Source organism: Engystomops pustulosus, chromosome 6 (genome assembly GCF_040894005.1).
Source record: "Engystomops pustulosus chromosome 6, aEngPut4.maternal, whole genome shotgun sequence".
Classification (NCBI taxonomy): domain Eukaryota; kingdom Metazoa; phylum Chordata; class Amphibia; order Anura; family Leptodactylidae; genus Engystomops; species Engystomops pustulosus.
This window is the reverse complement of record NC_092416.1, coordinates 40792133-40809678: the sequence shown is the minus strand read 5'-3', so window position 1 is coordinate 40809678 and position 17546 is coordinate 40792133.

Genomic DNA, 17546 nt, shown 5'->3' with positions numbered 1-17546 from the left:
ATCTGCACCAAGGGAGAGGTGGTTCTATCATAGGGGGAATCCTCTACACCTAGAGAGGAGGTGTTTCCACCATCGCCATAGAGAGTGGGCATCCTCTACACCTAGACACATATTCTTTACTGTAAGAGCGGTGAGACTGTGGAACTCTCTCTCACAGGAGGTTGTGATGGATGATAATTTGTACATCCCCTAATCAGGGATTAGGAAGGATTTTTCTGTAATTTGGCCCAATTGCCATCAGTCATCAGAATTAAGAAGGAAACCAAACAAAACTGTATCGGATGATCAAAATTAAGGATTTTTACACTTGGCTAATTGAAATTTCAAATAGTAAAAAAAAATATATTTTTTATGTCCAAAGTAACGTATTATTTAAAGTATATGTATTCAATCATTTGAATCTAAATTGATATCATTGATGACATCATACAAAAACTACCTTTTCTATTTTTACGTTTGCAAACCTAATTACTTTTATAGAAACGGGTAATATGTTTTATTTGTTTAATTTGCAAATCCAGATTGATAATCACCTGCAAATGTGTCACCCTCTCATTAAAATAATATTTTACGCTAGGAATCAGGACTGTGAAATACTTGTTTACCCTGCTGGCTATTGTTCTATATTTAATTCCAAGGATTGGATGTTTTGTGCTTTCTTAAAAAAGCGGGGTATTCTTCAGAATCATTCTGAATGCTGATCTGCATCTAAATCTTAAAGGGGTTTTCCCACAAAACATGTTTTGCTCTATAACAGAAGGATTATGTTAGTCCCTCTGGCTCATTAGCATAATTTTAAAAGTTGATTTTAGAAGGGCCGAGGCCATGGATGACAAATATAAGAAGATCACCACAGTCATGGTGCCTGGATCTATGTGTACCTGGTTTAACCGTGCTTGATTTTAATGGTAGATTTCCTTTAAGGGCAGATCACAGACTGTACATAGGCTGATTTGAATATTTAGAAAATTAGTTTTATATATAAATCACATTAAAGCAAAGGGGGGGGGGGTGAGTAGTAATCATCAACCTTCAGGGAATATGATAGTAGATGTCCTTTAAGTAACTAAGGCTTGAAGATAAATATGTTGCACCTTCTGACTTTTTACTAGAGGTTTATACCATCTATTAGTTGCCTTACCTTTACAACTCATTTTTTTTTCAACTGACTGGTGTGTATGTAGCCATGCCCCTTTAAATGGTCACACCCCTTTGGTACCTTTAAACAGAATCCGTTTCCCTCTAAAACAGGGGGTTTTAATGGATAGTGGGGGCAGTACATCTCTACCAGATGACTCTGTTGTCTACTTCTCTACAATAATAAGGGATTGGAAATGTCAAAATAAAAAATTCCCAATACTGCTTTCCCTACTCGGGGTTCTGTTATGATGGACTTGTGGATTCTGAAAGAGGTCATTCAGCCTGTGCTTGGTCCCTGTGCCCTCATTCCAGTTCTTTCATGGATCTTTTCGGGTAGGATAAGGTGTTGATTGGTTTGTGAACAAACAGTAAGAATCATAAAGCAATATAGTGTCTGCCGAAATCAGTATTTGAGTTCAAAGGTCATAGCTAAGTAATTATCAAGAATTACACTAGTGAAGTCCTAAGAAACCCTGACACCCACCTATATCATGGAGACAGATTACTACTAATGTATTTACCAGAGGTAAACCATGACCATTCTAAGATGAAGATCCAGGTAACTGAAGAAAACAAATGAGAGGAGAGAACATCACACCCATTTACGAGGCAGTGAAATCGGCTATCGTAAATATATAGCTCCATTTAATTGCTTGCTGCATATTCAAATTGTGCTGTGATTTCCTACAGTGAGAGAGGCAAAGAAATCCACATGGAAATTTTGTTATATATGTTATGAATTTTTAGCTTTTGTTGGATATAGAAAGATGGAAATCTATAAAATGACTACTATTTAAAAAGAAAACAAACTACATGAGGCATCCAAATTGAAAGGGAATCTGTTGGTGATTTTGACGTACGTAATAATATAGACATTATAGTGTTGGGTATTATCTCGGGATAGTTCTATAATCATACCTTAGTTGTAAGCAGCAACAGGACTGTGAAAAATGTGGCTGGTCTTGGAGCAACACGGCACTGTCCTCACCCTGCTGTGCAGATCACTGCATTGAGCTGCTCCACAGCTCTTCCATTCTGCTCTAAGTAAAAATTGTATAAAGGCTTTTGTATAAATGCTACACCAGTTATGCAGATAGGATGGGAAGCGGGTCAGTGCAAAGAGTTAAGCACACAGCTGTGTGAAGACAACCCCAGCACATTTGGAGAAGCGCACAAAAAGGTCAAAAAGCACACTCAACTTTGCATGTTTAGTTCTACCAAGGTTCCCTGTAACAACACAAGTAAAGTAAAGAACTCCAAAGCCAGCTCAAACCAAGGATCATCCAGAAACCGTGAGCCCGGTATACTCACCGGGGAGGCGTTGATACAAGTACAAATACAGAAAATCCTCCGGCCCTACGATTCTTTTGCAAAGGAACGTCTTTATTGGAGCTTAAAATCCATATGCACGTCACAGGGGTACAAGACTGACGCGTTTCGAACTAACCGCTCTTAGTCATAGTCCCCTGTAAGTGAACATAGCCCTGCCTCCCCTCTGTCCAGGAACGCCCTCCGCCAGCTACGCCCCCTGGCGGAAAGGGGAAAATAAATAAAAGTGCTAGTCATATGCTAGCATTTGCGATTATATCAGAGCTTTATGCTATTTAAATGGTATAGGATTCCTGATAAATAATTCCCCATAGTGATCATCTACAGAGACTAATTTTACCAAAGTAAAGAACAGCTCTCTTTACTTTCTTTTGGGGTTAGTATTGATCTCTCAGTCAGGGCCGGCGTCAGCACTGGGCAAGTGTCAGGACCCAGGACTTCTTGTGGGGGTCCACATAAGGCTATACATAAGGAATCCATGGGAGTGAGGGGGTCTGTATAAAATAAATCCTTGCAGTTTGTGATGATAGGCTAGGGAGTATATTAGGGAACAGGGGACTGTTTTAGTTTCTGAATTTTTAATGCTACCACGTGTGGTCAGTGCAAAGAAGCCCACTGAGGGTCTGTCACCCAGGGGCCTACTGAAACCTAGAGCCAACCCTACTCTCAGTATACAATGGTGGTATCTCCAGAAATTGTCTTTGTTTTGCAGAAGCCTCCCTTAATGGATCTCGTCTGGGACACCAACACAGTCGAAAATAAGGAAGTTAAAAGTGAAATAGACTGTTACATAAGATTTCTTATATTCCAGGTGTAATATTCCTGTATTACATTTTTACTAACTCTACCTCCCACAGGGGTCATGTGACAGGTGCATCCAATCCAGATACAACGCTGAAGGGGTTACAACTTTTATATATATTTATTTGATTGTAGTGTCTGAGCCTCGGGCTTCTTCATGTCAGACTGTAGTAGGGGAGAGAGATGCGGCGGTAATGACCTGCGGTTATTAGGGTGTCGTTATGTCTTGATAGGCACAACATTAATTTGCATTTTAATGAATGCATGAAAAAAAGAGTAGCATAAAGTAGATGGATGTTTTTTGGCAGTGAGAATTTTTTTTACGACTTGCTGAATGGCTTTGGCGGTTACAGAGGGAATAATGCCAATATTTCTTATTAGTAGATATGAATTACTGGGCGAGACAATGTCCCTTAAAGGCTGCAGAGTTTATCATTAACTGTATACTGTATCTTCATTTCTCTTCAGCACAGGGTCATGAAAGGGCACATCTTCCTAATAATGCATTGTAAGAACGTTATTCAGGTGTGTATATTCTAAGGGTTAAAGTAAAAAAATCCAACATTTCTCTACTGGCTATATTTTCAATGAAACCCTTTGAAAATGTAGCTGGTATATTGATAAGCTACTATTACCAGTTGACTTAATTTTTGTCATGTGACCTCCTCATATAATCAGAAGACATATGACCGAAAAGATGGTGATTACAGCAATCGGGATAAATTACATTTATCAAGAGGAAGTAAAGAATTGTCATTGGAAGACAGGACTTTGTAAAATACCATATATACTCGAGTATAAGCCTAGGTTTTCAGCACAAAAAAATGTACTGAAAACCCAAACTCGACTTATATAGGTTTTACCAGGTTTTTGTGGTAAAATTAGGGGCCTCGGCTTATACTTGGGTCGGCTTATACTCGAGTATATACAGTACTATATAAGTAAGTTAGTTTATTCATTGTTTAGCAGTGATTAAAGACCCAGGCTGAGCCGAAACGTGTCCGGAGTGGATGCTATGTTTATGTGCATTTTGATTTTGGAGAGTAAAAGAAACGATGCAGCGTCTAAGTCCCGGGACTCTCTTTGCTATACAGTACTAACCTATCCACCTGCACGAGGAAGCAACATTGAAGTGTCGACCTCTATTTTCTGGATACAGATATATAGATAGATTGCGCATGTTAATATGTAATTTGCTGTTCCCATTGATGGCCAATTTCAGCTTTTTAATTATATATACAAATACAGGCGGTTCCCTACTTAAGAACACCCAACTTACAGACGACCCCTAGTTACAAACAAACCTCTGGATGTTGTTATTTACTGTACTTTAGTCCTAGGCTACAATAATCAGCTATTACAGTTATCACAGGTGTCTGCAATTAAGCTTAATTATTAGTTCTGGTTCTTATGACAATCCAACATTTTTAAAATCCAATTGTCACAGAAACCAAAAAAAATTGGGCTGGGGTTACAATTATAAAATATACAGTTTTCGACTTGCATACAAATTCAACTACAAACCTATTTTGTACGTTACCCGGGGACTGCCTGTAATTCTTTATATAAATAAGAGAGTCCACGGTACAAAAAAGAGAGACTAGAATGCAGCACTATCTGTACTCATAAAATTAGAGATGAAAACGGCATAATTTACAAGAAAAGACAAAGAGGTAGTAATATCTATGTATATATATGTATATAATCTACTCAAAGATACATGTGGTAGTAATATATGTGTCTATATTGTTTACAGGGAGAGACAAGGGAGCAGTACTATCTGTGCTTTATTACTTGGACATAGAATCAGTATCTATGAGTTCTGTATCACCAAAGAAACACTTTACTGTTCACAGCATTGTTATGTGACATATATATTGTACATATATTGCTGCATTCATCTCTCTGTCCAACATGGGCACTGACATAGGTTAGTCAGAGACAGAGAGGATTGTTGTAATCAATGTGCCTATATAATTTTCAGCAAGAGACATGAGGTAGTAAGATCTATGCCGAAAAAGAGACACATAGGGTTATAATATCTGTGACCACATTCCTCACAGGGAGAGAGAAAAAGCAGTATTATCTGTGCTTTATTTATGCTATATAGAAACGGTAATAAGATTGTATATGTATTTTCTCTCCGTGTTTACATGAGTTTCCTCCGGGCCCTCCGGTTTCCACCCACACTCCAAAAAATAATAGTAGATTGATCAGATTGTGAGCCCCATGGGGGACAGGGACCGATTTGGCAAGCTCGGTGCAGCGCTGTGTAATCTGTGTGCACTATAAAAATAAAAAATTATTATTTTTATTAATTATTATAAGTAAGTCACAGGGAGAAAGAGGAATAAGTAATTTTTACATCTACTTTATTTAAACATTTTAGTAATTACAAATTACAGTAAAAAAAGATTAGGGTGAGGCAAAACTCCATCGTGTATTTTTCACAGTCCTTGTGGCACTTTTTTTATCCCCCTGCCTATTTCTTGTACATTCTCTGCTTGTAGCCATGGGAACATTTTCCAGAATTGAGGAAAGAAAAAGTTGGTATTACAGCCTTGCAGCGCTGTGGACCTGGGTTCAAGTCCCAGGGTCAACATCTGCAAAGAGTTTGTATGTTCTCTTCATGTTTGCGTGAGTTTCCTCCAGGTCCTCCGGTTTCCTCCCACATTCCAAAACAAACTGGTAGGTTGATTAGATTGTGAGCCCCATTGGGGTCAGGGCCCCATTTGGAAAAACTCTGAGCAGCGCTGTGTAATCTGTGTGCATTATTTAAATAAAGGAATTAAATGAATTAATTAAATACAATAACGTAAAACACAATTCTTCGAACAGCCAATGTGTTTGCTACGTTAAAGACTAGTCCGTGTCTCATATGTCTGTTTTTCAAAATTTGCTCATAGAGTACAGTGTATTAGGAATAGTGAACAACAGATGTTACATAGATGCGAATCAGCTGTGAAGATGGACACGTTTGTCCGATTTTCACAAGCAGGAATCGGTTATTGCCTTGAATGTAGCCTTGAATGGGTTTTGACTGGAGGTGACTAGTGCCAAGTTGGACACAATTTACATGTAAACAGGACTGGATTAAATTTAAAAAATAAAAATCTATAAAAAAATAAACTATTATACAAATAATCACTATTAATGAAAAATTTTGTGTCTACATGATCCATATCTCCGAAGAAACTCTTCACAGTTGATGACGCTTTCATGTGACACCAACACGAATCTTACTCCAGCTTGGTTACATTCTCCATACAACAATCCCTCCTGTGTGCTGTGATCTTGTAGATTGTCCGCTTCGAGGGGGGAGGGGGACCACGTTAGTATTTGTTTACACACAAAGACTGTAGAACAGTATGTTCATAGCGGAAGACACTGGAGATGAAATATCCAGCAGAGTGAGAAAATTTTGCGTGAAAAATTTACATAGAATCTTATATTATGAAAAACTTATATTATATTATGTTGGTATTTTTGGATAACTGTCTATACAGAATATTTCGGAGACCCCACAATCAGGGCTATTTACATTCCCAGTGTAACGTGACTTGTAAAAATAAGTATTGTCCTTGTGTAACCATTCTTGACGGAATGGGAGTGTTCTTAGCTTGAGATGTACAAGGTGACTTGAGGCTCTGTGATGCCGAATTCCTCTCCACAGCTCCCTCAGTGCTGGACAGCTCAACGTTACTCCTCTCTGCCAACAACAAACATGGAGGAAAATGCTTTTCACAATCAATGAACCAGAACCAATGCATTCAGTTAAGGCTTAAAGCTGTATCCCCTGTGCCTTCCCATCCCCCTTTCCTCCCACCATAGCGGTGCCTATACACTTTCCAGGATTTAAAGAAAAGCCCCCCCTCTCTCTATAGTAGATTCCACTTGGAGAGAAATTCCACACATTTTCAAGGCTGATCTCTCAAGTTAGTGCATTGATGTAGAGCTAAAAAGAGCACCCCCCACTCGCACACCCCACACCACCTTTTTATACTGATCAGCACAATAGGGGCAGTCCTGTGATGGGGGGACAGCATTCTATTCATGGCTTTAAAAATAAGACTTTAACCCCTCGCACTCAAAGCCTTTGTGTTTTGGCATGGAAAAAATATGACCATTTCCGTATGTGTTATTGACATGCCAAGAAAACTCCTAAACCTTGATGTTTTTTTTTTTTTATTTTTTACTTTTCTTATATATATGTCAGTAAATATGAAATAAATCATACAGAAAAATGCATAAAATAAGCCATTTGTTACTTTGTTGTTTATGTTTCTTTTAGGCTATTATATGCTTTTTGCAGATTTTTTTTTTTTAATGCTTTCAGTTGGGGCTACATGACAACTTTTATCGACTTTTTGTCTAAATGCTTCATAAGTCTTAAAAGGGGACACATGTCCTCATGCACGTGGCATGGTTGTGTATAAGGAGGCTCACAGTCCCTGCAGCTCTGTACTACAAAGCTATAAGCAGTCACATAGGGCCCCTAAACAGTACCACATACTCCAATACCTCAATAGAAGAAAACTTTGAGAGCATTGTTCTCTATAGGATCTTTATTTATTAGAAACAACTAAAATGCAGCTAAAAAAGAGTTAAAATAAGAGTAAAAAAAAAAAAAAATTAGAATATAAAAAAAAGTTATGGGACTATATTTTATAAAGTCCCAGTCCTATCAGCTTTTAATACATCTTTCTCAAGCCACATGAAAATCAAGTAGGTTGAATTCTACTCTGCAAGAAAACATATCCGGATGAGACTAAAGAAGAGTGAAGAAATCAGGCGATACCTTTATGAGGCTAACTGAGTTACATACAAGATAGGTTCCATAGGTTTGTTCTTAAGTAGAATTTGTATATTGCTTTAGAACCTGTTGCAAAACTCGAGGACCTTAATTGTCCCTTAGTATATTTTATAATTGTACCTTCAGACAAAATTTTTTTTTCCCCAATGACAATTGGAGTTTCAAAATTTTTAGCTGTAATGGGAACAAGGGTTATCAATAAAGCTTCATTACAGACACCTTACAGCTGATCATTGCATCCAGAGAACTTCACCAGAGATCACAGTGGGCAGAGGGGTCCATCTGTAACTATGGGTCGTCTGTAAGTCGGGTGTCCTTAAGTAGGGGACCGCCTGTATATTTGATGGTGAGCTTTCCAGAAGACCTACTGTAAGTCTATGTAGAACATGACTCTTCTAACTCCCCTGTAGTGCACCATGACTTACAGTCCAAAGCCCAACAGAAAAAGTTTCCCTTAGAGTCAAAAGAAAATGACGTGTAGTAAAGTTTGATAAAAAAAAAAGTTTATAAAAAAATATTCATCCTAGATGGCTTCATGTTTACCACAATATAAATTTGCTGCTGCGGTGTCACATATCCACAGAATTGAATGTATGAATGTTTATTGCACAAAAATACATAAAAAAGAGAAAACAATGAGTCCCTCCCCCTCCTTTTCAAAATCAATAAATAATCATTTATGTCTTCTAAATAAGTACCAATAAAAACTTCAAGTCATCCTTCTAAAAATGAAGCCGTCGCTTTGTGTCTGCCCTTTTGGCACTTTCATGTTTTCTTCCACCTTTTGTTCTTTTATTTTCTTCATTGTTAACACTTTTTAAAAAGTTACTAAATTAAGAATATCCCAAAACGCCCTCACGCCGATATGTTGGTGGTAACAACAACATCTTTGTAGAGCTTAACTATTACTTATATTCCTTTCTTTTTTTAGAAAAACCCTCAGGTTTCATGTGGATCACCGATGGCAACTGCCTCCTCAATACAACAGAAATAGATCTGTTTGGACTGAAGGAAAATTTGATAGAAGAGATGTAGCAAAAAAATTCTTCCTGCCATTAAAATTTCTTAAAAACTTGTTTATGAAATTATTATAAATTCCATTTTCTGCATCGAATACATTTATGGCTAGTGTGTTTTGGACAAACCAAGCAAAACGTGTCAACCCGAAACGCAACCGCCATACATGTAGTCCCTGGGTTATGCACATGATAGGTTCTTTAAGTTTGTACTTAAGTTGAATTTGTGTGTAAGTCGGAACAGGTGTATTTTATAATTGTAGCTCCAGACAAAATTTCTTTTTGTCTCTCTGACAATTGGATTTCCAAAATTTTTTCCTGCAATGGGACCAAGGATTATCAATAAAGTTTTATCAATTAATGAAATAAAGTTTCATTCAGACACCTTACAGATGATCATTGCAGACTGGGACTAAAGTAACATCCAGAGAGCTTCACCAGAGGTCACAGTGGGAAAAGAGGTCTGTCTGTAACTAGGGGTCGTCTGTAAGTTGGGTGTCCTTGGCCGCCAGTGGCCGCCTGTACATGTATGCATCAAGGGCTTGTTTGGTTTGCCTGCAACGTCAGCCATACACTTATTTGATATAATAAAGTGTTGAAAAAATTAACAACAGCGCCAAAAAGAAATTTTTTGCTACATCTTTACATTTTTTAATAATTATTCATACTGACCAATTGAAAAACTTTACTCATTTTACTGATTAGTAAATCGATAAAATGAAAGAAATATTTAACACATTTTATTTTTATGTTTTCCCACCTAAATTGGTGCCACAAAAACAAAACTGGCCCTGTAAAAAGCAAGCCCTTATATGTTACACTTATGAAACAAAAAAACTGTTATGGCAAATCAAATGTAATCAAAAAGCACCAACAGAATTGCTTTCTTTCATTATTTGTGTTTGTTAGTTTTTTACATTATTTTACAGGTTTTCCGGCAAAATATAAATGGTGCCGGTGAACGTAAACAGGTCCTGCAAAAAGTAAGCTCTTATGAAGTTACAGTAACTTAACAAAGTTATGAATCTTAAATTGCAGTGATGAAAATATTTACATAAATTGCTACTAATAAGTGCTAATTGGATATTCCAGCCCGAAGCATTTATCTTCTAGGTCAGGAATGGTAAATTGGTAGAACTCTCCAATCTCACCAGAACAGACATCAATCCTCCGGAGGCATAAGACTAGAGCTGGGCAGGGTCAAAGTGGTACTATGGTACTGACTGTGCCAGTCAAAGACAACTTCATTCCGGTCATTGGGGATGGTAAGGGGGTGACACCCCCCCCACACACACACTATTAAGTGATTTTGGTCTTGCAAACCATAGAGTGCATAGTGCACTGTGTAGTAGCAGTTTCCATTTAATTCAATGAGAAAGCTGATTGGTGCGGAGGCTAGGTACCAACCCCTCGCCGATGGATATTGATGTCCTTTCCTAAAGATAGTCCATTAATAAAACATGGTGGAAACCCACCAATAAAAACTACATTGGGGTAGATTTACTTACCCGGTCCTGTGGCGATCCTGCAGTGCGTTGTCCGACGAGGATTTGGGTCTGCTGCGATTCACTAAGATCGTGCACCCGAGGTCCGCCGGAGTTCACCTTCTTCTTCCTGCTGCATGCGAGTGTTTGATCTTGTGACACATTTCCTTCTTTAAATTTTGCGGTCTGTCCAAATCCGTCGGGTTGTCCGACAGCCTGCCCCCTGATTTCTGTTGTGTGCAAGCCGGCGCTGATGCACCAAAATCTGATCACATGCGCCAAAATCCCAGGGCAATTCGGCGCAAAACGTAAATCGTGGGGAAACACGACGAAAATGCCTCCGACGGACCCTTAGAAAATGAGCCCCATTGTGTCAAAAAAAAATCAGACCCTTCTTGTTTAACCCCTTTCTGACCAGGCCTTAAAAAGTTTTAGTGACCAGAGAATTTTTTGTAAAATCTTCACACTTATTGGTCTAAGGGCCATGGCTTCTTTTTTTTTTCATAGTGCAATGCCTTAAAAATGCTTGCGCTGTAATTTTGTGTGACACATAGGAATAATTACAAATGAAAAAACGTTAAAGACCATTTTTTTACTTGTAGTTTTGCCTGGGGTTAAAGTTACAAAAAATGGAGATTTTTTTTTTTGTAATGTATAATATATATTTTTAAACTTTAAAAATTTACTGAAAATGACCATTATAAATGAATTCCCAAATATGACTGACAACTTTGATTTATACTATGTATAGTCTCCGGCAACCGGGGCAACTATGTTGATGTTTTTTTTATAGTGTAGTGTTTACATTTTATTGGAATATTTTCATTTATTTTTCTTTATATTTATTCATATTTTAAAAGTGTGTTTTTAGCTTACATGTCCCTCATTAGGTCATAAAAGATCCTCGTTTTTTTTTTTTTTTTTTTTTTAAGTTTTACATTGTAACTGGCCGTCTCTAAGAGCCCTAGTTGAAGGGGAAAACGAGCCCCTAAAATGTCTGGCGCATAACTGTACTGGTTCTGATCTGGTCTGCTGGGTCTGACGTGACCACCGGGTCTAAAGAGCCTGCTATTCACTGCAAAGCGCTACTTCAGCATTATGCACTGAAGAAAAGAGAAGAGAAGGCAGAAGCGGTAATAAACGCCTTTTGCAGGGTGAAACTAAGGGAGGTTGGATCTCATAGGAGACTTCTAAATGGGGTTCCCCTACCCCCTGAGAAAATATATGTATATGTGTATACTAACTCATTTATACACTTACTCAGATCTGTCCCTCTAGCAGCTGATCACATGAGGAAGTACACGGCAGGAATTAGAGAATTAGGAATTAGTCCTGTTGTTGCCTCCACCCCTCACATTTTTTTATTGATCTGCCGATTCATGCTGTGTAATATATACACATATTACGCTGTACAATGTGCAGCATAACATGTATATAATGGTGCACATCTTCCATTCTATAGTGTTCACTTCTGATGGTGGGGGCCCCTGATACTGTGGGCCCCAAAGCAGCTGTCATGGCTGCTACTGCTGTAGTAACCCCCACGCGCTTTTGCCTTTTCCCTAGGCTGTTTATGACAGTTCTGCTCTCGCAATTAGCACCGGAGCAGGAGTCAAAAGACGTTACAGACCCAGAACCCGAGCCCGCTGATGTCTTTTTCTCAGTGGACAGTCAGGTCAATAAATCTTTTATTTATGAATTTCTCCATAGCAGTTTGTATTCGTAGTAAGCGATGCCAAAATCAGCTTTAATCGGATATCTTGTACTGAACCCGAACCTGGACCTATGGGAGTGGTCTGGTTTTGTGGTGAGCCACTCCACCCTGTAAAGTTTTTTTTTTTTTTGTAACTAAATACTTGTCAACCTAATGCCAACAATCCTTAAAACCTCTGTAGGAGTAATGATTGTTGGATTTGTTCTATGCTGCACTGGATCTTATACATATGTCTTATAGTGCTGTTACTTGTTTATCAGTTTCTAAGTGGAGATTGTCCCCGGGGAGAGACACTTTCCCAACAAATGCAAATATTTGTTTCCTATACAAGCGCACAAAGACAAATGATAGCTGTGAACAGTAACACAAAATGCCGACTTGTTTACACATAATACACATGGTTCAGATTTAATGTCAGTAAGTTCAGTAAAAATAGGGACCAGATGAAGTGCACCTTTTAATGGGGTTGCCCCACTGCCGCTGAATGAGAGCCAGGCTGACATGTGTAATTACAGAGTAGTGCGAGAATATGGCATATGTAAACAAGGCTGAACCTTTTATTGTATATCAGCACAAAAATAGCATTTTGCTCTGCAATTTTCTCTCATTTCCGCAATTAAAGGAAGGGATAATAGCAAAGCCAGAGGAGTTTCTATATCAGGGAGACATGGATCTTTGGACATTTAAAACTCTTTTTCATTTTTTTTTTATTATTATAATATTTATTTATTTTTTTATATAATTTTATTTAGACTTTTAAAAAAAATTTTTATATGTATTTGTATTAATTATTATGTTTGGCAATTTTATTGATAATAATGTATTGACACCTTCCCATTATAAATTAAGGGTCATCATATTGATGGGGGAGTTGATGCTTTGTCACCATGGAAGATTTTGGGGTTGGACTTTTGCATGCTTGATCCATTTTTTTAATAAAGATTTTGATGAGACCCCCAACACATCACGAGAAATGGGCGTTCCGATGTACCCCAGTTGGACCCCTTGTTGCTCCCCGAGATGAATGGAGCAACAGATTGTGCATGGCCGGGCTGCCCCATTTATTTCTATGAGGTGATTTGGGGTCTGATGGGGGTACATCAGACCCCCGTGCTCAATCTGTATTTTATCCACACTAGTCTATCTGTGCTGCAATGGTGGGACTGGGGGTTTTATTTGAGAATGACAAAAAATGACCTATCGCTAGGAGGTGTGATTGGAAAGCTTATAAAGCTTTCTTGTCAAATTTCCTAAATGTATATAATAAATCTTTATTTATATAGTTCTCACAGATTACACAGTGGTACACCAGTCCCTGTCCCCAATAGGGCTCACAATCTAATAAAACCTACCAGTATTTTTGAAGTGTGTGTGGGGGGGGACCGGAGGACCTGGAGGAAACCCACGCAAACATGTAGAGAACATGCAAACTCTTTGCAGATCTGGACCCTGGGACTTCAAACCAGGTCCCCAGCGCTGTAAGGCTGTAATGCTAACCACTAAGCCGCCATGATATTCTTTCAAAATATAAGGAAATTAGATTGTAAGCACAAGTTGGAAAACTGATATTTGACAGTGCTATAAAATATTTTTAAACTTTTTTAATTAAAGAGAACAGCCACTTAACGTCATTGTTTTTTGTAATGTGTGTATTAGGCCACATTCAGACGGCTGTGTGCTCCCCAAGTTGGATCCCTGGCGTAGCACACAGCCGGGAGTAAGAAGGCAGAGGGCTACTCACCCCTCCCCTCTCCATTGAAAGACAAGCCTTCTGTCTCATCAGCCAGACAATCCTGACCATAAAATGGCGCAGATGGAGGGTCATGTGATCTTATCTGTCCATGAACAATCTCCCTTCCATGACCTTGATCAGGGGCGTAGCTAAAAGATGCAGGGCCCCATAGCAGATTTCTGAATGGTGCCCCCTACCCCCTTAAAATATATACATATTTGTGTGAGTGACAAACACACACATTTATACTCTCATATACAAATGAATATACTTAAATATAGACAGCATACTTACAGCATAGACATTCATACAGCATATACACATCACATATACATACACATACAGCAAATACATACAATACCAAATACAAATGAACATTATATTAGCACAACGCAAACACATATAGCATATACATACCCAGTACCCCAGATGCTGGGGCCCCCTTAACACTGCGGGTCCCATAGCAGCTGCTATGGCTGCTTGTAGTTAAGACCATGACCTTGATCATAAATACTATCTTAAGGTCCTGGCAGGGTGATTGTTCATGGACAGATAGAGATCACATGATCCTCGATCTGTAGCCATTTTATGGTCAGGAATGTCTGGCGGGTGAGCGGGCTTCAATTTACAAGGGGTGCAGAGCTTTTAATACATGTATATTGGTAACTTACCTAATATCCTGCCCCCCACACTTACACACACACTGCAAAAAAACATGAGGAAAAGTGGCTCTTGGTTCCAGTGTCTTGAGCCTAGCCAAGATTGTTGGCTATCATAGAACTTGATGTGGCCTAATAGAGACCCCAAGAGGTTTTCTACTGGAGTCCGTCCGGGCCACGTACTAGGAGGCGGAGCAGTTCCCAGGAGATTTTCCAGGATTCTCAAAAAAACAACCTCTTTCATGCCACCTACATGTCCCTTGTGTCATATTCGTGGCAAAACTGCTTTATTCTGTTTCCTTTCCATTTTTGTAATTGAAATAAAAATTCTATAAAAATTGAAGTAAAACAAACGAGTTCAACAAGTAAATATATACAGTACATAAGTTTTGTTGAAGTAAGAAGAAACATCCAGTAACAAACCTAAATCGGCACATTTTATTCCTGTAATTTGTAATTCCGGAGTATACTGCTGAGCTCACACAGTGAAATTAACTGGCACATCCCAAATTTGCCACTCGGCATATTGTGTCTTTCACTCCCAGCCTGACAGGCCTCTTTCACATTCAAATGAACTTCTTTTTTTTTTCCTTCAGCATTTTCTAAGGAGAATAAACATTTATCAATGCAAGCGGGAAAAGTAACACTTTATGTCACAGATAGAGACAGATGGGGAAGTGGATGGACAGAGCTGTGGACGGTCACACATCATAAATTTACATCATTACACAGCCGAATGTGGCCATTTTACAACCTTATTAAATGTAAGTTTATGAAATGAGTGTAATAATGTGTGCAAATCAGATAATTGATAGCCACTCAGTATGTTCTTATCAATATGGAGAGGAGGGCTCACTCACTCTCAAGCTGTTATGTCTCCGAAATCATCTAATAAAGAGAAGGGACTTGGCTCATAGTGACTTCCACTATCTATATGTTCTGGTGGGGTTCCACTCTGCCCATCATGACATAACAAGAATCTTTTCTTGCTTGTAAATTTTTGGGTGCTTATATATAGGGGCAAATTAAGACTGCCATGGGCCCTGGGTGAATATTATTGCCCCTACTTCCTACATATGGTACTAGAATCAGCTTCTTGGAGAATGGAGGAGGTGTCTTTTCTGCTGCTTTCATTCTGAGGTCTCAGAACCTTTGGAGGACCTTCAAAGGACCTGAAATGGCTCTTGTGTCCATGTGTATTTAGAGCAGGAACAGATGTACGAGGATTTAATAGGTGAAGGTCCTTCATAGTATAAAATTTGGTGGATGGTTTGGGTGGCCATGGACCACCTAGAAGGTTTGGGCCCCGGGCTATTGCCCAAACCGCCTATATTATAATCCACTACTGCTTATAGAGGGGGTGCTGTACTTACCGATAAAGACCATGACCTGAACCCCATTGCAGTTTACTTGACACCTATTATAGACATGTTCTTGCTGCTGGTGGGAACCACAGATTATGGAACCCAGTTGTGGTGTATGATTTCGGTCCTAGCACTTAGACCCCTGAATATTTATCACTCATATAGTCCGTTCTGAAAACATCCTACATACAGATGGGGTAAGGTCATAAACCCTATTTTGGGGTTGGGGGTCCATATGGTAGATTTTCAAAGTTTTTTTTACATCAATTTAAGAGCTACAGACTAGATTATAATTGTACTTATACCTATAGTATCAGAAGCCCAGAACCCAGTGCAGATGTGACAAAGCCTATTAGGTGCTGTGTAACCCAGCTAGTGGCTTTAATGTATAAATTGTCTTGTATTGATGGATCTTCTGCCATTGGATATGAAAAATATAGACTATTATGGGCAACATTCAATTTTTTATTGAATTTCAAGGGAAAATATTCATTTTCCTGTGGCCCATCGTTCATGAACTTTATCTGCATATCTCTATATTCCTCCGCTAACACCGAATGCTGAGTCTCGGGTTATTTACGGGAGCTAAACAGATGTCTAGCAGCTGCTGGGTCAATGCGGTATGATTGCCTGCTCTTGTTTGGGAAATATTACGGCAGAGCTATGTATCTAAATAGTGTCTGCAATTTTATTTTTTATTGAAGCAGCAGTTATATCTCTCTTTACGGTGATAGGTCAGGTAAGGATGCACCAATGGTTCCAACATTATTGTCAGAGTATTGGGGATAGAGAGAATCCAGGCTCAGATCATTTGTCTTTTCTCTAGAATTCCTGCTATTTGAGGGAAAGGTCATGTTTATAATGTTACCATAGCTAAAAAAAATTAAATATTAGTTCCATGTTGTGCCATGTTGGCAAGTATGTTCCAAGCCTGGCTAGGGCAGTGCCGGGAAAGTGTCACAATAGTGACTGATGTGTCTACTATTTTAGAGAACTTTCTCATTGTGTCAGATCCACCATTGTGACCAGGAGACCATTGTACCCCCATATGAATATTGCAGTCATAGAAGATGATGGGTGGTCAGTAGAGATAAGCGGACCAAAACTTTAGGTTTGGGTCCATGGTTATGGTGCATCCCGCGCGACCCGAACACATTGCCGGATTGGTAGCCATGCTCCCAATTTGGCACATTGATGCCTCTACCTGCTTTCTATGGCTCTGATTGGCCAGAGGGGACAACCCTGCCTAATCACAGCCATGGCTATGTTAGAGGTGTCACTTTGCTTGATATGTCCGAGTTGCACGTGACGCATTTTGGTCAGATTATCTCTAATGGTCAGCCCTCCAAATTTATTTTGAGGTACCTGTGACCCTGATTTTTGGGTATAATAAGGAACTGATCAGCCGGTTGAAAAGGGAAAAGCCTGATGTCAGATTATGCCTTTAAAGCTAACATGCTCATGAGTGGGGGGCTTAGTGGTGGGTCCAATGTA